We start from the raw sequence: 21455 nt of genomic DNA, 5'->3' as shown, positions 1-21455 counted from the left end.
GAGCTAGTGTGTTGTTAGTTCCATGTAGTCACCCATGCCTCGGGACCCTCTCTGCTCCACAGCTGTGACAGAGGATGTTTTATGCAAATATGACCATGTTAGGCAGAAAGAGTAGGGAAAGGAAAATGACAAATGCATGTGCTAACATAGTCAGCCACACCCAGTAACTTCTGCTCCCATTTTATTGGCAGAACTTAGTCTTAGGACCTCCCACCTGCACAGAAGTCTGGTAAATATAGCTTTTAGCTGATCACTATTGCAACTCCCAACTAAACTGGTTTTGTTAGTAAGAAATAAGGAGTAAATGACTACTGTGTAGGTAGCTAGTCATCTCAGCTGCAAGTCTCAAAAGATAAAAAAAAGTAATCTGGCTCAGAGTTTCAAAACAGAACCGTGAGACGTCTAAGTGGGCACAAAGTATAGAATATCTAAGGAAAGTTAGGCTTATTGCGTAACTATACTACATTGTGACAGTGTCTTCCATATTTGTTGGCTGAATTCATTTGAGCTACCATGAGGTAGACAAAACCTGGAGCAGCAGTTAGGAGAAAGGGATTCTACTCTATTTATTACTTCTAGTAAATTTATCTTTCAGAGTTCCAGACCACATTCGTGCTTTTAAATTTTTTCTTAGAACACTATGAAACACTTAGTTCAAAAGATGTCACTTGTGAAGAGTTAAGAGCAGCACCACCTGGACTGAAGAACATGTGTGGTGGTAGATTGGAAATCCCACTTGGTTCTCCTCCTAAAGCCTCCCTGAGAAGAGATCGTTCCTGAGCCTCTTCCTGGATTTACTGTTCCATATGTCATTTGTAAGCAGGGACCAAACCCCAGTTGCCCTGAGGAGCCATGTAGTACCACTTGGAATACATCTAGGCTTTGCTCTAACTATACATAAAATGTACCATTCAAAACATTATCTTTTTTTTTGTTGTCAGCAAATGAATTGCATTTCCCTGTTTCAGCTATTTGTTTCTATTGGTCTCTGTTTTGTAAACTTCTTAGTACATTCTTTTCAAGATGCGGAAATGGTATGAAGCTCCTGGGAACTTCTCAGAAGTTTGCAATTTGGATTTTTGCATTATCCCTCAATTTGTTTGGCCTCCTACATGGAATTTTAGCTTTCTTTCCCCCCCATCTGCCCAATACTTAATTCACATTTACAACATCACACATAGCCCATGGGGGGAGTAGCAATGTTTTTGCTTTAAAGGTCACCATAACAGGAGGTCAGTGAAAAACCAAACATGGCTTTAAAAACATGAGAACAGAAAGACACCCACAAGACTGGGCATGTGGATCGAGTGCTAGATGGGTGGTCAACCCAACTCAGACAAGCCAGCAATAGTCCAACCACATAACAGACCAGGAAACTCCAAAGTTGCTAACTAAGAAGCTGGTTTTATGTTATTTAATTTTTTTCCCAAGATTTCTATTTCCAGTCACTACTACCGAGGGGTAGAAAATATGCTGATTTCTTGTGTTACTTCATACTGGCCTTTTATATAAGGTGATTTTATGAAGATATAAAATGCATTTACATTTTGGAGTTTTATGAACAGAAAACGATACTTAACATTTTCCTAATATACCATTTTAAATCACCATAACTGTTCCTTAATTTTTGTGTAATACGTGTTTAGAAATTAAAAGTAAACTTCTAATGAACTAGTGGTTAGTAGATTTCCATTAATTTAATCTTTAATATTCTGAGTAGAATCTTGGACTTATAAAATCGTATCATTTTAAATTTGCCTGTTAAATCACAGTTTGATGGAGTATTTCCTTTTGGGGATGGAGTCACAAGTTAGAGTTAATCATATTTAAAACTTTTCAAAATTAACTTGGAAATTGGAATTTATAAAGTGTCTGACTTGCTAAACTTTTTGCGCCCATTCACACAAGAAAATGTTGTGACAGTTTGGCTTTTAATCATTAAATAAAAACCCCAACATGCTTGTTTAGTTACTAGACCCACTATATAGACTCTTTGGCATTCACATCAATTGATTTATTTTGGTCATTCACCCTTAAGATGGAGTTAGAGGCAGTACTGCTTTCACATACAAAAAGTTAGAGTATGGGATAAAAAGAATGTCCATTACTTTGTTATTTTTTTTAAATCATAATAGAATATCTCTGGCTCAGATCTCTTTTTCTTATTTCCAGGCACATATATAGAAACTCCTTGACATATGTGATGGAATTATTATTGGAGAAACATGAGTAATCCAAAAGTGCGTTTATCAAAAATAATTTTCCCATAAGAAATCATGGCAAAAGACCCATGATATAATTTTCAAAGCTGTGTAGCTGCCTATTAATTTTCTATGTGTGGGTAGACCGACCCAAAACACCCGGGACCACGTTCCTTCACCTCTGGGTACGCCCAGAAGAGAAGATTCATTTCTATCCCTTTTGCCCTTACCTTGTTGTGCCCTGTGGAGCGCTGGCCAATGAACATAGCCCCAGGGAAAGATTTCCATGACGTGGTTTTTAATTTTTAATTTTTATTTTTTGGTCTCCTACCAAACTTCCCAGGAAGCAAGACAACTAGAACATAGTTTTGCTGCTATAATTCAAGGCTAAATGAAAAGCGATTGAAATTCAAAAGCATATTTTGCAGTGTGGATATTTCAAGCACAGCGCAAACTCCATCAGCCAGGTATATTACTACAAAACTATACAATGGGAAGTCTACAGTTAGCAGCAGGCTTACAGTGCACTAGCTGGTTTACTGCTTGCAGTGAGGACATGCAGTTTAGACTGAAATTAGGGCTGGGTAGCAGGGTAAACTGTATAACTATAGAAACCAAGAAGTATGCTCTACTCGATTTTCTAGCAGCTGTCTCAGCTTGCCCCAAACTGGCCCCGGTATCTTCCCTCCCAAACAGGCTCATCTCTCGGGATTTCCTATCTCACCTGATCTTCTGTGATAATCTCTCAACTGCTTCTCCTGTGTCCTTTACACTTGGGCCAGAAGGACTTTTGTAAAACACTAACCTGATCCAGCCACTCACCTGGTAAAAATTTCCGAAATGACTTCTCATCATTTTCAGGGTAAAATTTAAACATGTTATAAGAGGCTGTTGATCATCAGCATCTGCCTGCTAGTCCAGTGTCATCCCTGTCTCCACCTTCATGCATACTCCAGGCCCCGACTACATCAAAAGCCTTAAGTTTTCTTTTTTTTTTCTTTTTTAATGTTTATTTTTGAGAGAGAGAGAGAGAGAGAGAGAGAGAGAGAGAGAGAGAGAGAGAGACAGAGAGAGAGAGAGACAGAGAGGGAGGGAGACACAGAATCCAAAGCAGTATCCAGGCTCCAAGCTATCAGCACAGAGCCTGGTGCAGAGCTCTAACCCATGAACTGTAAGATCATGACCTAATCGAAGTCAGATGCTTAACAGGTGTCCCAAAAGCCTAAAGTTTTCTAAAAGCACCACCAGGCTCATGCTTTCAGGCTCTAGCATCTGTGGTTCCTATTGCTTGGAATTCCTTTCCCCTTTATTTGGCCTTGGCTTAACTCATAGTCATCCTTCAAAACTTACTTAAGTTTGACCTCTTCTAGGACGCATTCTGGGAGTTGTCTCTGGCACACCCTCTCAGTTTCTCTAGCATTTTCCAACATAACCTACCTCAGGTATTTGTCCTTGTCTGTGAATTCACTGGTGCTCCCTGAAGATAATATATGTTTGTGTATTAATATTCATAATGTATAATTTGGTGCTCACTCTCAGTAGAAGCTCACTAAGTGAGCTTAGTGAATGAGTGAATGAGTGAATCATTAGAAACGATATGGTTAAGCTGCAGTCTCTCGGTTAGTTTGGAACGGGTTGTTCAGTAGTTTGTTTCTTGGGAGATGTAAAGCCAAGACCACAATCTACAGCCAGATGGACTATATTTTTTGTTGGATATGTGAACTGTGAAAACTAAGGAGAGTGTATATAAGCCAACTTAAATTGATCTCTGGGATAAGTAGATCCTAAGAAGATTCAATTACTAATGATAGTCGTAGTAGCAGAAATGGAGAACCATTAATTGCAATGATGGATGTTAAAAACGAAGTTGTGATCGTGGTGCTATGGAAAAATTAATTTAAATATTTTCCATTTGGTGTATTCAGGAATAATAAAAATTATAGAGAAAGTACAAAGTCTTTAGTCTTTGTTATTTTAAAAATAATCAAGTGAGAAAAGAAAGATACCAAGTAACTGGCTAGGGTGGTGTTTGGTTAATAATTCTTCCTGACATTTATACATTTATATAAATTGTGTGAATTTCCAATAAGTAGAAAGCAGTCATTGATATTGTTTATCTAATCTTTTTTATTACAGATTCTCTAAACATAAGTATGCCTTTAGGGAAAGAAAGGGGAGCATGGAAGCCATATGAAAAAAACAAATGGATTCTAAAGTATGAACAAAGTTTAAATGAACATCATGCCAGACTTCAGGGATTTCTTGTTTGATTTCTCAGTAGTATTAGCTAATTGTTTCTTCTAATACCCAAGTCCTTGTAGGATTTGAACCCTCTGAACCTCCTAGGACTCCACAGTTTCTATCTCATAAGTCCTGAAGAAGTCCTGAGCTTGATTTACAAAGGTGAGCCAGCCAACTCTTCTCCAATCTGCCTCATCTGTATTTTCTTCAGAATTAATTATTACGGCCTTTTTAGCCACTTTCCATTTGAGTCTCAAGAAATAGCCCTTAATCATGGTCAATCAATATCATCAAACAACTGAAACAAATTCAGATTGGTTCAGTTATTTCATTTGCTCATTGACTATAATTTCTAGATACCATACCAGGTGATCAATAGTTTAGAGGTGGAGATGAGCTTCTGCGTAAATATTTGTTGACCAATAATGTATGTGTCATAGAAGTATGTCTAAGAAATGGAATTGATATGGGTAAGAATGTGATTAGTTCGGAAGAGAAAGAGGGTAGACAGGAAGGACCTCACAGAAGAAGTGGATGTCTTAGCAAGGTTTCAAAGAATCAATTGAAGTTTTGCCGGCAAATGAGGTGGGGAAGAAATTCTAGGAAGAAAGGACAGCATGGACAAAGGCTCAGAGATGTGAAACAATGTACTATAGTTTGAGGAACTGGAGTATAAGATTAACAAAAGGGGAGTTTTTAAAAAAGGAGAATGAGGGGCACCTGGGTGGCTCATTCAGTTAAGCAGCTGACTTCAGCTCAGGTCATGATCTCATGGTTAGAGGATTCAGGCCCAGCATCAGGCTCTCTACTCTCAGCACGGAGCCTGCTTCCTGCTATCCTATCTCTCCCTCTCTTTCTGCCCTTCCCCTTTTTGTGCTCTGTCTCTCAAAATAAGTAAATAAACATTAAAAAAAAAAAAAAGGAGAATGAAGTAGTTAGGAGGCAGATCATAAAGACTATCCCAGAATAAGTTACTTGAACCTAACATTGAAATTTACTGGAAACTAGTAGAGCATTCAGTGTGTGTGCTATAGTCCTATTACATTTATTTTAATCAATGTTGATGGGCATGAGGGCATGAGTCTAGAGGCAGAAAGGTTAGGTGGTGCTCTAATAGTCCAGATGTGCTCTGACAAAGGTCATTAGTAGCCCAGTGGCTGGTGTTTTTGTCTTTCTTCTTGGCTGTGAACTGCTCAGTAACAAGTATGTGGTGGTTTCCTTCATCTTTGTTTCCCCAGTGCCTACTACCATACCTAACATGCAGTAAATTGTATGGCAGAAAAAAAATTTTTTTCTAAAAGTGTTCTCATTATTCTATTGGACTATGAAAGTATCTTACTGTATGAATATTTAAAATTCTTTATGGGAGTGTCTGGGTGACTCAGTCGGTTAAGAGTCCGACTTCAGCTCGGGTCATGTGGTTTGTGAGTTCTAGCCCCGCGTCGGGCTCTGTACTGACAGTCCAGAGCCTGGAGCCTGCTTCAGATTCTGTGTCTCCCTCTCTCTCTGTCCTTCCCCTGATCACGGGATCTGTCTCTCTCTCAAAAATAAATAAAACGTTAAAAAAATTAAAAATAAAATAAAATTATTTATGAAGATACGATTTTTTTTGTATTAGAATTGCTACAGTGATTTCATTGTGAGTTTCAATCATGAAATTAAGAGGATATTTTGTGTATCTTTGACAAGTTACTCTAACATTGGCCTTTAAAATAACAATGATCCAATATTTCTCTCTGAGCCAAACATGCTCTTGCGGTTTCTTACCCTCAGTAGTGGCAAAAAATTGATATCAATTAATAGTGTTTTTCATTCCATTCCAGTTGTGGAAAATAGCAGGCACAACAAGTTTGAACAACTAGAGTATGTTGAGTTCACATCTTCCTAGGACTCAGCTCTTTTTCCAACTGCTGGTTGAAATTTTAGGTGAGTTCCCTAGCTCTTTCATTCACTTCTGTGTAAAAAGAAGGACCCTAGTCACAGATAATCACAGTAGCAGTCCCATTTTAGTAATTCAAGTGAACCTCTAATTTGATGTACTGTTAAAAGCCTTTTGGTCCTGCTGCAGATGAGATGTCCCCGCATCCCCCATCCAGCAGCCCTGGAGATTCGCCTTTCTTTTTTGGGGTGTTGAGGGGGGAGGAGAGGCATGGGGCAGGTGTGCTAGCATTCTGCGTTGGCTTGTGGGGGATGCTCAGAGGTTGTGAGTTCCTCAGAGGTTCTTCCACGAGAATTGTGCGATCTTCTGCTAGAATGCTTTAATGACTCCTCAACCTTGGCATCCATTAGGATTCCCCAGCTTCTCTCTGCTACGGTTGTGTCATCCCTAAAAAAAAATCCTTTGAAAAGAATCCCTTAGCCAGCTCCCATCTAAGAGGCTGACTTTTGGGCCCCAGAAACATGGACCTCTGCCCTGTTTTCAGGGTCTGAGTGCAGCCGTATCTCTTTGCTCTGCCACTAAGCGGGCAGCTCCACCTAGTCTTTTGCCTGACGTTTCTCAAGGGTGGAGCAGATCCTTGTTTTCTCTGTCCTCCAAACTTCAGGAATAAACGTCAACCTCTCTGAGAAGTGCTCTCAAATCCTATGTCATAGGTGAGGGAGATGGAAAATTGCTATAGCCTCCATCAGCTTTCTCCAGAGAAATTATTTTGCCCCATCTAGTTTCCTCAATTTTGACTCTTCGAGTCCCTTGAGGTGGATGTGAGTCACCAAGTGGCTGTGGTCCACCCCCTCTCAAGTCTTGTATTGGATGTCTAGTGCCTCATTTTGGAATGTGGAAAAAATGCCACCTATTGTTTGATTATCACCAAAACTTTGATAGAAAGGATCTCTCCCTAACACCCTGTTGCACAGGCAATATGAGATATATGTAAACCATGCTCATTAACCAGAATACAAGTGATTCATTTACAGGAATTTAAATGCTTACACTTGGCACACAAAAAGCAAATGATATTGAGTATCATTTTAAAGACGTAAAATCACACAGAAACCAATCAATTAATTCAACAAAAATTGCCTAGTGTTTCCTAAATGCTGGTATTATCCTAGGTGCTGGATGTTCAAGAATTAAATATATGGTTCTTTTCCTCATGTAGTGAGAGAATCATATGCTGAAATATGTCCAAAAGTGATCATCATACAATTTAGCATCACAATAGAAAGATCTACAAAGACCTAAGGGAGATGGAGTGTCTAAATTGAAGAAAAGCTTCACAAAGGACATTTGAACTGGATCTTGAATGAAGATAGGGTTTCCCTTGGGAAAAAAGGAGGAAAGGGCATTCCAGATATATGATGGTTGTGTAAGACAGGGAGAGTTCAGACGGTGTGGTGTGAGAACAATGAAGAAGGGGTGTAGCTGGGACATAGGCTGCTGTGGTTGTGAGTGAGATGAATTTGGAGATTGGAAAGACACTGTTTTATGATGAAGAGTTTCAATTCCTTCCTACAGATAATAGGAAATTTTGCTTTTCAAGTGTTTATTTAAAAATATTATACACAGGGGCACCTGGGTGGCTCAGTCGGTTAAGCGTCTGACTTCGGCTCAGGTCATGATCTCGCGGTCCGTGAGTTCGAGCCCCGCGTCGGGCTCTGTGCTGACCGCTCAGAGCCTAGAGCCTGTTTCAGATTCTGTGTCTCCCTCTCTGTCTGCCCCTCCCCCGTTCATGACCTGTCTCTCTCTGTCTCAAAAATAAAAAAAGTTAAAAAAAAAATTATACACATAGTATGTATCAATATATAGAGATGTGATCCTGTTTTTCCCTTTTCCTTTTTCAGATGGGTCCTCCCTCCTACTCGTATCTCTCTCCTCTCCATCTCCCTCCCCACTGTACCCACATCTTTCCCTCCCAACTTATGTTAACACTTCTTTTGTAACCTTTTTTTTCCCTCCATAGTTATATAATCATATTCAAGTATACAGTATGTGATACATATATCCAGTTTCCACACAGAGTGTTTTGGGCCATTGTTTGCTTGACAAAACAATACTTTGCACATTTTTCTGCATCTTGCTTTTCTAACTCACCCATTCTTAAAGGAAATGTCTCCAAGCCCATAGAGACAGTGCACCACAGGTTTTGTTTTTATTTGTCAGTTTTTAATTAGGGGCTGACATGATCACAATTTTATATCATAGATATGATGTTAAGAGTGGACAATGAGTTTTAAAGTGTGTAGAAACTGGAGGAGGGCAGTAAATTGAGAGATTAAACAGATAGTAAATGATGGGGCCTACACCAGTGCAGTCAGCTTTGGCAAGGACATCGCTTTAGCACATACAAGCCTCAAAAAATGAATCACCATATAACATATCTCAATACAATGCCAATGGCCACCAGTATCTAATTCTAAAATTAAAAAAAATAATGTTTATTTATTTTTGAGAGAGATAGAGACAGAGACAGAGCATGAGCAGGGAAGGGAAAGACAGGGAGACACAGAATCCAAAGCAGGCTCCAGGCTGACCTGTCAGCACAGAGCCTGATGTGGGGCTCAAAGCCACAAACCGTGAGCCATGACTGAGCTGAAGTCAGACACTTACCTGACTGAGCCATCCAGGCACCCCTAATTCTAAAAATTTTTGACATTAGATCCTCCAAATATGCTGCTTAGAAAAGGATGGGTTCAGAATATTTACTACCAGCTTAGATGGAGTTTTTAAAAAGGTTCATTATTTTTCCACATATATCCATATTTCTCTACTTCCTCCCTTATTCTGCACACTTTTTCTGCAAAATATTCCTGATCTCCAACTTGTTTTGAAACTCAAATGGCTAAATTCGTTGTTAGTTTAGTTTAAAATTCATGCCTACATTGTCTTTGAATAACAACATTTTCCATCTTTCAGTCATATAAATTTTCCTTAGGTTGCTCAGCATCGGATGTGACCACACTATTTTTACCCTTATTGCAATTATTTCAATCATGTAACACATTCATAATGTCATTTAGTGGCCTTAACATATTATAATAAACATTTTTCACAAGTTCTCTATATTTATAAACGTCTTATCAAGATCAAAACCAGGTAAATGTTACATTGGAATATCCAATATGTACTTATCAGTTCTGTTAAACAATTTGGGTTATTCCGTAAATGTAAAACCCATTTATCATAACCATGATGAAGATAACATGAACTACTCCAACCTTCTGATCCCAACTGTAGTTTGTAATATATTATTAATCATAAAGTATGTAGGTTTTAAAAATTACTTCTAAAAATGTAAATATTTCAGAAAAATACATAGAATAATAGAATATGCATTTTCATAACTGACAATTATTAAAAATTTGTCATTTCTGTTCCCCATTAATTACCAGTGCCCATCTCATTTTATTCTTCCTGCCTCCACAGGAACTCTCTTTTATGAATTTGGTGTGCTCCTTTCTAGTTAATTTTTATCTTAGGTACATATATGTACCATAAATAATTTATGGCCTTTTTTTTTTTTGGTTTTGAAATGTTCAACAGTAGTCGTAGGAGTACATTTATAATTTTTTACCTTCCTTTTTAACTCAGTATTATTTTTCAGAGCAATACTCATGCATAATTAAATCTATTTTGGTAGTACAAGCAGTACCCCAAGGACTATGCATGTTCCTGTCTCCGTGGACATATATTTAAAAGTTGTCTTTTACCAATGTTATGACCTGAATGTTTGTTTCCCCTTCCCCCTCTAAATCATATGTTGGAGGCCTAATCCCCAATATGATGGTGTTAGGAGGTGGAGCCTTTGGAGGTAATTGGGGTTGGATTAAGTCTTGAGGGTGGGGTCCCCATGCTGAGATGAGTGCCTAATTAGGAAGAGGATGAGATAAAGCAGCTCTTACTCTTTCCCAGAGAACAAAGAGGTCATGTGAACACACAGCAAGATGGTGGCTTCCTTTAAGCCACAAAAGAGCCTTTCTGCAGAACTGAATCATGGTATCTCATTTTCTTCCCAGCTTTATTGAGATATAATTGACATATAACATTGTATAAGTTTAAGATGTTTCTTGTTTTGATTTGATACACTTACATATTGGGAAGTGGCAGGAGCTAACACTTTCATCCCTTGACATAAAAATGGTATCTTGTTAGTGTTTAAATTTACATTTTCTAATTATGGGTGAATTTACTTACTAATTGCTTATTTATTTAATGTTTATAGATTTATACATATGGATTTAAAATCCTAAATAGAAACATTGATCTGAAGTGATGCTATACGACGAAATGAAAATTGAAATTTACTAGAGAATGAATCCACAACATTGGCATACCATTATTTGTCCTAATAACATTTAGATTTCTCAGTTTGCTAGATGGTAAGTATTATGAAGTCAAACTTGTACAGTCAGGATTTAATACAGGAGTAATATTTCAGAGCTCAACTTGGGGAAGAGAACCTGTATTTAAGGCAGAGGACTATTTGGTTGTGAAATAGCAAAATCATAATCAGTTTTAAAGACAATTGAGAAAAGGTAAAGGCCTAAGAAGGGATTCATTTCTTTTCTTCTTTTGAGTGATTTGTTTGAGTTTATACAAGTTCTTTTATAAGTTCTTATACCTTCCAAATTTGAATAACTCTTTGTGTGGTTAAAAAGGAGAATTGAAATGAGAATGAAAAGTACTGGTCTCAAGTGGTAACTGAGCACATCTGCATGAAGTCTTTGCTTTCCTACTTACCACACAACTGACGGAAACATGGACTAGAGAAAAAAATGACCATTTAAAAAATAGTGTACATTGTATGTAGAATGCCTTGTATGTGAAGAATTAGGGTATGGTTTGAAATGGCATTTAAATTGCCCTTTAAATCATAATTAATTTTCTTTTAAATGAAGCTTTAAGAGAAAAAAATTTTGTTCCCATGAAATAAAAAGAGCCTGGGGAGAATATAGGAAGTTCAGGGTGGTCCATATAAAATAATGATCACTATAATGCAAAATGGGATCCATTTTTCATGGAACCTGTACAAAACTTGTTGATTGTCAAAAAAGAGTACTTCTCCCATAATAGAAAACTCACCTTTGTAGGAGGGAGTGGTTTTTTTTGATTGACTGAATTTTAGAGAGGCATCATGAATGAGAAAGGAGTGACGGAGGGAGGGAGGGAGGGAAGGAAGGAAGGAAGGAAGGAAGGAAGGAAGGAAGGAAGGAAGGAAGGAAGGAAGGAGTAATAAATTCTGGGATTTGGGACAGTGGAATGACCTAGGTTCAAATTCTGGCTTTATCATTAATATAATTAATTTTTTGAGTAAGTCATTTAAACGCCCTCAGTTTTGTTTCCTTCATATAAAAAGACAAGAAAACAATACATATCTTACAGAGTTCCTATGAAAATGAAACGAGACTTTACAAATGAAATAACTTATGCCTGCCTCACGTAGTAGCTCAATCCTTTGTAAACTTCTCTCTTAAGGAGTTTAAAAATATTTTTTCCACACTTGCACAATTAAACTGAAATATTTTTCACTGAGTATGCTAATTTGTGCAAATTCTGTGGCCATACCTAACTGACTCAAAACACTAGTAGTATATAATCAAGTCATTAATAAAAGTTTCTTGCAAAATATATTCTATTCTATATAGTTTGAATTTGGCAGTGTTTCTCCAGTGTGTTCCCCAGAAAGTTAGTCTCCTGAAATCACCTGTAATTTCATACTTTTGGCATATGCTACAGTCTGTCCTATTCCCCTTCTGAGAAGCCCTCCAGTTAAATAAGCTAATTTTATTTAAGCCTGTGCTTTTTCTACTTTATTTGGCCATGGAAGATCCTAGTATAACTGTTTCTGAGACAATGGTTTCTCCTTACCCTGTCTTTTCATAATTATGGGAGTGATTCACCTGATTCAATATATATTTACTAAGCATCAACCATGTACCAGGAACTGTCCCAAGACTAGGATATACAGCAACACACACCACAGATAATGTTTCTGCTCTCTTGGAGCTTATGTTCTAAAGTAGAGAAAAAGACAATTAACAAATAATATATGTTAGTTTGTGATGAATGCTGTGAAGGAAGGATAAGAATATATAGAGTTATGGGAGTAGGACATTATTTTATAGAGGATGGTCAATGAAACCTTCTCAGCTAGAGTCTGAGCACAGAACTTGAGGAAGTGATGGAGAAATCCATGTAGACATTTTGAGGGAGCATCTTTTAGACAAAGAAAAATATAATTGCAGTGAGGTAGAGTGCTTGGAATATTTGAGGAATATCCAGGGGTCTAGTATTAACTGAATCAGAATTCATAGGAGAATGACGGAAGATAAAAATCAAGAGAATTTGTGAGGTGGGTCTGAGGAGATGATTTGGGTCTTATATGCTATGGTTAATTAAGACTTTGGGTCTCATTCTGAGTGATTACAGAAGCTAATGGATAATTGTCAAAATTTTGACATGATTCAATTTATGTTTTGTAAAGATTGTTGAATACTGTATGGAGAATAGACTGAGAGTGCCATGGTTAGAAACACAGAGACTCATTCAGGATCCCATTGCAGTAGTATAGGTGACATATGATAGTGATTTCAACTACAGTGTTTGAAGAGTTAAGAAGTAGTTGGTTAAGAATATATGTTGAAGGTAGGGCTTATGGGATTTACTGGTGGATTGAATGTGGAGTTGGAGAGAAAGAGAGGAGCCTATGATCACACTAAATTTTGTGGCATAAACAACTGAAATCATGGAGGTGCCATTTATTGAAATGACGAACACTAGGGCAAGTGTAGCTTTGGGGCATGGATGAGGAATGGAGAATTTGCATTTGGGCATGCTAAATTTGAGATGTCTTTCAGGCAGTCAAGAGAACATGTGTAGTAGGCATTGAATGCATATGGAGTTTAAGAGAGAGAATAGTGATAGTGATTAAAATTAGAGTCATTAACATACAGGTAAAATGTATGGCCATGGCGCTGGTTGTGATTACCTAAATGATACGTGTCAGTAGAGGATGGAAGCAGAGTGTTGAACACAGCCCTGGGACATACCAATAATTCAAGTTTAGAAAGATAAGTATGTACCTGTCAGAGAAGAGGAGAATGAAAGGCAAATGGTATCCTAAGAATCAAGTAAAACAAGTGTTTCAAAACAGTATTGACCACTGGCTTTGACAGCATGGAGACCATTGATGACATTAACAAAAGCAATTATAGTTTTAGGCCTATGTGTCAAGAAATAATGGAAAGGAAAGAAGTGGATTCAGGAAGCAGAGGCAACTTTTTAAAAAAGATTCATGTGAAGGGGACAAGTGAGGATGTAGCTGGAGGGAGCTATGGTGTCAAGGTCTTTTTTGTTTTTATTTTTAAGTTGATAGCTATTGGGATGCCTGGCTGGCTCAGTCGGTTGAGTGTTCAACTCTTGATTTCGGCTCAGGTCATGATCTCACTGTTCACGGGTTCGAGCCCCACATCAGACTCTGTGTTGCTGATGCAGAGCCTGCTTGAGATTCTCTCACCCTCTCTTTCTCTGCCCCTTGTCTCCTCTCTCTCTCTCTCTCTCTCAAAAAAAAAAAGTTGATAGCTATTCATACATAACTATTTGTGGGTGGGAAGAATTTGGCAGGTAGTGCAATACACTGATGATGCTGGGAAAAGAAGGGAAAATTGTACCTTAAACTAGTGAGAAACTCACTTTAAATAGGTGAGAAAGAATGATACAATGCAAAAATTGCTATGTATTAGATGGCATTAATATTCTCATTTAAGGTATGTATTTGATTGAGGGATGCATTCACTCATTTAATAAATATTTGGTACATGTCTGTGTCTTAGGAACTTCTTCTAGGAATTGGGAATGTAGTAGTGATAACAGTTACAAATATCTGCATGTTATTTCTAGTGACATGTGAGAGAGTAAGGAAAATGAATACATAAATCATGTAATATATAAATCATGTATATTATATAAGGGACATTGATAAGTTCTAACTTAAAATACAGTTTGTATAAATAAATTAATTTGCAGGCATATATTTTGTTATGACCATATTGTAATCTAATTTTTTGAGATGATCATATTATTTCAAAAGAAAAAATATTTCTGGTAAGCATGTGACAACCAAGAAAGTGCCCAGTCAATATTCATTGCCTAGATGACTTGTACTTACAACTGGCCTTGTTTGTCCTAGATTTCCTAATATCACAGAACACTGCTGGAGTCTCAGAGAGAAACGGAAGCCTTATAGTTTTTGAGTTCAGGGTTGAAATAAAAGAAGAATCTGTGAAAAGTAGGAACAGTTTAGGTGACCTGTGAATAGACTTCCAAAATAGCAAATATGAACTTTCAGCCTCACTAGCTGTTTTCAGTTTTGTTTTTCTTCACTTCTTAATATATAAAAAATTTGTTTGAATTAAAAATGAAAATAACATATGTGTACATTAGTGAGGTCAGAATACCCAGCAAAATCTAGGAAAGTTGAGAATCCTGCATATTGGAACAGAAATACCTTTAAGTCAGGGGCCAAAAATCTTGGAACTTGTACCCAACTCTGCTATTATCTATGTGTTTGGCATTTCACAGATTCTTAAATTGGCACAGATTCTCTGAAATTCATTGAGTATAAACTTTCCTATCTATGTAGGAAAATGTACCTGCCTTATTAACTGAAAAGGCTGTTAAGTTCTCTTAACCACAGAGATCAGTATGTTGAAAAATATATACATTGAAAAATATATGTGGAAACTGAGGTCAAGCAACTTGTCTAAGATCACATAGCACATACATTAAGACAGATGTTGAACCCAGGCTTCTCTGATTCTCTAAGCGGTTATCATGTTCTGCAGTATGCAACAAGCATGGGCACTCAAGTGAGATCAAGAGGCCATGACAAGTCTTAGAAACACCTTGCGTTCTCATGTTTGCTTTCTCATTCACTGTTGGTTGGTTTCAGAAGAGAGGTAAAAAACATCTCTTCAAACAATTTAACCATGTGGCCTATGGAAACTGTCTTGCTTTGAATTGCTTCATTCACCTGCTTTGTAGGCCACATACAACAGGGGACTAACGTCCAGTGGTTGATTACCAACTTCATGTAAGCTAACTGGAAAAAGCATGGTTTTTATACTCTTTTCCTGTTATGCGGACGTCTATGAGTTCGGCAGGGTATAAGTTAGGGCATCATGGTGCACATAAAGTTTGCAATATGCATTTACAAATTAGTTTGCTGCCAAAGTCACTTATATTTGTAACACATCTCATGCTCTTCTGCTCAGCGGCAATGTTACAGATGAACTTGAGAGACAGAAGTAGTATTTTTATGCAAATATGCCATAAAATATCTTTGCTAAATAAGCAATTCCTTCTGTAGCAAGGTTTATTTGCAGTGATATAATTTAGAAGTGTCCCCGATGACAACCTTTTGAGCCATATTAGTTAAATGCTAGAACATCTACAGTGTTAAATCCACAGCAATATATTATAATGGGAAAAAATGCCTGAGCAGCAGGGAGCCTTTAATACAGAACTCCATAGGCCACTTAAATAGTGTAATCTGGCTTTCAAGTGAAGCATTCTAAAGAATCTCTATGAACCTTGCTTTGGGGTTTCAGAGAATCGGAATGATATTGAGGACAAAGCTCTGTTCTGGATCTACCTGTCACTGAAACGCTCATGCTGCTCTTCTACAAAGCCAGGTGGGATCATTTTTCTAGGAAACATCAATTACTTCTGCTTTTGCTCAGAAATGGCACAGTTATTTTTAGATATATTTTCCACAAGTCTACAAAGTATTACAATTGCCATAACATATTGGGTAGTATCATAATGGTGTAAGGATCCCTGAGCAAAATATGCCTCCCCATGATATTGCCTAACTTATCTTTGAAAAATAGCAGGATTACATATTTTATACCTCCCTGTACAACTAGCGAGGTGTCAACGTGGATGGCAAATGAATGAGTTAGAGTTTTACAGATTTCCAATATACTTGAATTCACAGATATTTTTTCTCTGAGGGTCAGTTTGTGAAATTTATGGTTTGAAATAGCGTTATTTGAATAAAACGAACCAGGTTCTCCTAGGGGCTAATCAAATCCTAGATAGTAAATGAGCTACCTTTGGAGGTTGCATTAACACAGCAGTGGCTTAATAAATTATACTCTGCTGATTTGACTTCCACTGGTATTTAATTTATAACTGGAGATGATCCTGGTATATAGAGAATCTAGCTAATCATGAACTAGTTTCTTGTAGTGATGAAGCGCATATATCCAGCCAAGATGTTTGAAATAGAGTTTTGTAAAAAATATAAACAAATGGAGTCTTGTGAGAGTAAACTTCTTGACTGAAGAATTAATACCTAAATCATGACTTTTTTCTCTTTCTTGGAATCTCTTCAATTTATCTTCCATGATAATATCTATGATATACAGAAAATGAATTGTTGTGTCATTATAGTCTCTTAAGGAAAAATTTCCCCAGTTGTTCCCTAAGCTGTCTTCAACCTACTGGGTACAATTTCAAACTAGATATTATACAATGGAAGTAAAGCACTTCAGTCTTTTATTTAGATAAAAAGTTTGAAAGTTCATCTGTCCATCTATACATCCAGTCATCCATCAATCTGTTCCTCAATTTATTGTTTTATTCTTTGAATCAACAAAGAATTGTCACTTTAATATGTTTGTAGTTTCCGAGACTTTGAAAAAAATCAAACCAAAGGAGATATCAACCATTAAAAAAACTACTAAATCTCATCTTAGCAGAGATATTTGCTGATAATAACTTGCCTCAGTCAGCTAGGCTTTGTCAGTTCTCTCTGCTGCGTGTCTAGCTAAGGTGGGCATTGGATTAAACTGTTCTATCCTAAAGATTGTTGTTGGCAAGCTCATGTAGGTAATCTACTTCCATATTGTGAATGGAATATACTCTATCTAACCTTTGGATAAACAGAAGATTTTGGTTTCCAATCCCGTCAGTGTTATAGCTGTTAAGGATACATGTATCATCTCTTTCTGAAAACTGTAGAATTTATGTTCAGAATTCAGCGCCAACAAACAAGGATGGAGTTCTCATGTCAAACTGAAAATATCACTTATACATTTTGGCAGGGAGATGGTGACATTTAAGTCACTTTTTATTAGTCTTTTTAGTAGGGCCTTCTAACCTTTATCCCTAACTCAATCTGACCCATTTGGTGTCTCAATTTTTTTTTTATTAAAAAAATTTTTTTTAACGTTTATTCATTTTTGACAGTCAGAGAGAGACAGAGCATGAGCAGGGAAGGGGCAGAGAGAGAGGGAGTCACAGAATCCGAAGCAGGCTCCAGGCTCTGAGCTGTCAGCACAGAGTGCAACACGGGGCTTGAACTCACAAACTGCGAGATCATGACCTATGCCGAAGTCAGACGCTCAACTGATTGAGCCACCCAGGCACCCCAATGGTGTTTCCATTTTTAATAGGAAAAGCCACTGTAATAAATGCAAAAGTAATTCTAATTCTCCAAATTAAGTTGTGAAATGTATTTAATTAAGTGTATAGATGCAATTTACTAAATCAATTATTTTCTTCAGTTCACTGAGTGGGGGATATGAAAGTCTTTTTAGTTTTATTTAAGTGCAGAAGGATACCTGAGTCAAAGGTCTAATCCGAGATTCTAAAGATTGTGCCAGGAGAAAGCAAATGTTGATTCCAATTGCTCTTTAATTTCAGAACACAGTTTTCCTTTCAGCTGATGTGAGACAGCTCATGTTCACTAATGGGTCTGGCCTAGACCCTTCGAGAGATGTTTATTATCATTGTCTGGACTTAGGAAATGATTCAAGACACTTGATTTCAAAGCCCCGTCAAGTTCTCGTGCTGCAGAGTAACATCTGATCATTTGATGTGTCACCTCAGCCAAAGGACAGACATGGCGGGAAAAAAAAAAAAGATTTTATCTTATCTACCCCCATGCAATATGTGAACTTTAACTTCAAGAGTACATTTTTTTTCTCTATGCTCCCATTCTGAATTGTGTTCCTTCAATATGAAGGAGCCTTACAAAAGCTTTTAAATTCAGGTGATCTGAGGGGGAAATATTCCTTAATCTGCAAATTGGTTGAACAGATACTGAATGAGAATCATGAAAGTGTTTTGGATATGTTATATGTTTTTTATTAAGAGAAATTGTGCAGAGATGTACATGTTACAAGCCAGCTGGTGTAGTGTGGAATAGTGTGGCATTCTGTGTTCGGCATGGATCTTCATGTGTCAGTTTATGGCAAAACTCCAGGGTATCCACCAAAGATATTTAACAGTTCACTGCTTCTGGAGGCCAAATAATTTTCCAGAGGATTAATACCTCAAACATCTTAAATTGGTGACTCGGGCTATTTAGAGATGCAGATTTTGTTTCTTTTAGCTGTTGATTTTCAAAGGCATGTTCTTTCTGGCTCTGGATAATTCTCCAATAACAAGGAAGACTAACATGTATGGAAGGCTTATGGAAGACTTACACATAATCTTTACAAAGTTGGACCATTTAGAAACATGATCATTTGCATTTTTTCTTTTTTGAAAGCTTAACCCTAAATTATTGTTCATCAGAGAAAAAGGCTTTGGGATTTATAATTTTTTTCTTTTCCTTGGAAACTGAAACACACTCTTGTTTTTAGCATATAGCTTCTAAGGTAATGTGGAACACACCAGTACATTAAAGCAAATGTGTGTCAAATCCCCAGGGAAAACAGATGTCATGCGTGCAGTATTTCCTCCAGACATCTGAAATCCAACATTATTGTTCTTTCAATCTGCTTTCTAAGTAAATGAAACAATGGGGAGTATACATAAATCCTTCTATATTAGAATTTAAGAAATATTTCAACTGGAGAAGTTCAAAGTTTGCATTTGATAAATAAAGATATAAAGAGCTTAAAATTAGGGAACCCAGAATTGGAAATATGTATATTCCCACTGGTTTATTCCACAACTGTACATTTTCCACTGATTTTCATAATCTGTGATAATGTATAAACCTGAAACTCATCTCTAAGTAAAATCCATAATTTTCTGAACATTTTCAGCATTATGCTTAAATGTCAGAGTTCATAAACTTAAGGTGGTTTTCCCAATTTTAGGTAAGATTTATTAGTTGTTATAAATTAAAAAGACTTGGCAGTCAGCAATAAATTTGGACCTTTGTAAAATACATACTTAAAATCATTTATACTGCCTTAACAAAAGTGTGTGCATGTCTGTGGTGTGTGTGTGTGTGTGTGTGTGTGTGTGTGTGTGTCTGTGGAGGTGTTGAGTGCTTTTCTGTGTGTATTGGGTAGAAAAAAATATATAAATGATCATATGAAGGTAGATTCACATCGCCTCTAGCCTCATTGACTTTAGACATTGAAAACCCTTAACATGTAGGTCCACCTCTGTGCAGTTTTGAGCTAAAGAGAACTAACACTGGAAGAGAAACATGAGCTACATCTTTGCCAGTGGGGGGACTTGGCACTAGCCTTCTTGTTCTGAGTCATTCTCATGCTTGGACTGGGCTGGCCGGGAGCAATCCACTGCCTACCCAATTGCAGCCAGATCTCCTGATCTAATAGTGTCCTTTTCATGACTATGCTTACTTTTCCGGTGTCATTCAGGTCTATTTGCAGGAATAGGGTTTTGCCACAAACCCCAGGCCTCTTGGCCAAATGCTTACCTGCTGGATAACTCTTGCCCTTTCTCTTCAAGTCTCTCCTGCAAAACATAAACTATGGCATACTTCCCAACTACATAGACTCCTGTACACGAACACTAGTCAGGATTACTTCTGAGATTGTGATGTTCTCCTAGGCAAAACATTTTGGTTCCTTGAGGACTGAATCTACAGCTGAATTAGTTTTCCTAGGCTTGGCTCAACACGATTCCAGTTTACTCCATTTTTCATGTTATCCCACCATTGAGATCCCAGCATGCCAGGCTACACAGGTGTGACAAAGACCACATTAAATAAGAAAGTTTGCAAACATTTTGCTTCCAAAGCAAGATTATGGGTGGGGTTATATTGATCATTATTCTTTTCTGAAGCCGTCATTCTGTATGTAGAGTTTAGCTGAGATGTACTATTCAGAAAGCCATTTGATATTGGACGTATGATCTTCACTATTTGGACACTGACAAGATCACATAATGGGTGAGGAGCAGGTGTTTTTCCAGCAGCAGGAAAGAAAGCAAATTGTTAAGTATTTCATGATACCACATCTCTAATTAAAAACAGCAGAGATTTTTAACAAGTTTTTACTATTTTTCTCTCTCAAGGTAAGTCAGGTGTTCTCTAAAATGCCTAGGCTTGCATGTCTTCTACATGTCTTTTATCTGGCCAAAGACCAATTAGATAACTAATTATTTTTCATTATTAACCTGATTACATTGTAGCAGAATCACTTATATTTTAAGGTGCTAATAATGCTTAGTACTTATAAATGATTCATTTTTGTTTTGGATATATATGAAAGAAGGAATCATTGGAATGCTACAAAGTTATTTCCTTTTTTAAAAAAATAAAATTATTTCCTTTTAATGTAAGTTGCTAGTAATCAGCACATTTATTTAAATGGAAACATATCTTTCATTGTAGACGTTTATGACATCTTATGTTATATGTAAAATTGAAAGCCCAGCAAAAGTAAAAAAAGCATATCCTATGATGTTATAAGTGAAAGTTACTTCCTGAAACCCATTTATAAGGGTCCTTTACAAAAAAAAACACTAGAAAATCTAGTTTGAGGGATAATACTTATATTTAAAACTGACCACCTTTTTGAGGAGCTAAAGCTATAAAATTATCCTTCTAATTTAGGGTCATGTATTTGATACCTCTGATGAAGTCTGTTGGTCAATGCTCAATAAACTTGAGCTCTCAAATTTCCTATCCAATGAGCATTGAAAATAGGTAATTTAATAATTTTTTCTGCAGAAGTTTTCGTTATTTATCACTAATTCTGGAGAGTGGGAGTATGTGCTCTGTGAAAGCAATGTGCTCTTTTTAAGTGTGGACAAATTTGACTCAGGTAAAATATAAGCCTAGAAGAGCAATTCCCTATAATTTA

At 37.0% G+C, this 21455-nt stretch overlaps 1 long non-coding RNA gene across 4 annotated transcripts in view; it reads left to right on the top strand.

The window, feature by feature from the left end:
- LOC131510368 (uncharacterized) overlaps nucleotides 1-21455 on the top strand; it is a 120188-nt gene that overhangs the window by 73934 nt on the left and 24799 nt on the right. The window lies entirely within an intron of this gene.

The sequence above is a fragment of the Neofelis nebulosa genome, chromosome 1 (assembly GCF_028018385.1).
Source record: "Neofelis nebulosa isolate mNeoNeb1 chromosome 1, mNeoNeb1.pri, whole genome shotgun sequence".
NCBI classification, from domain to species: Eukaryota; Metazoa; Chordata; class Mammalia; order Carnivora; family Felidae; genus Neofelis; species Neofelis nebulosa.
Note: the sequence above shows the minus strand (reverse complement) of the source record. Positions and strands in the feature narration are given on the sequence as shown.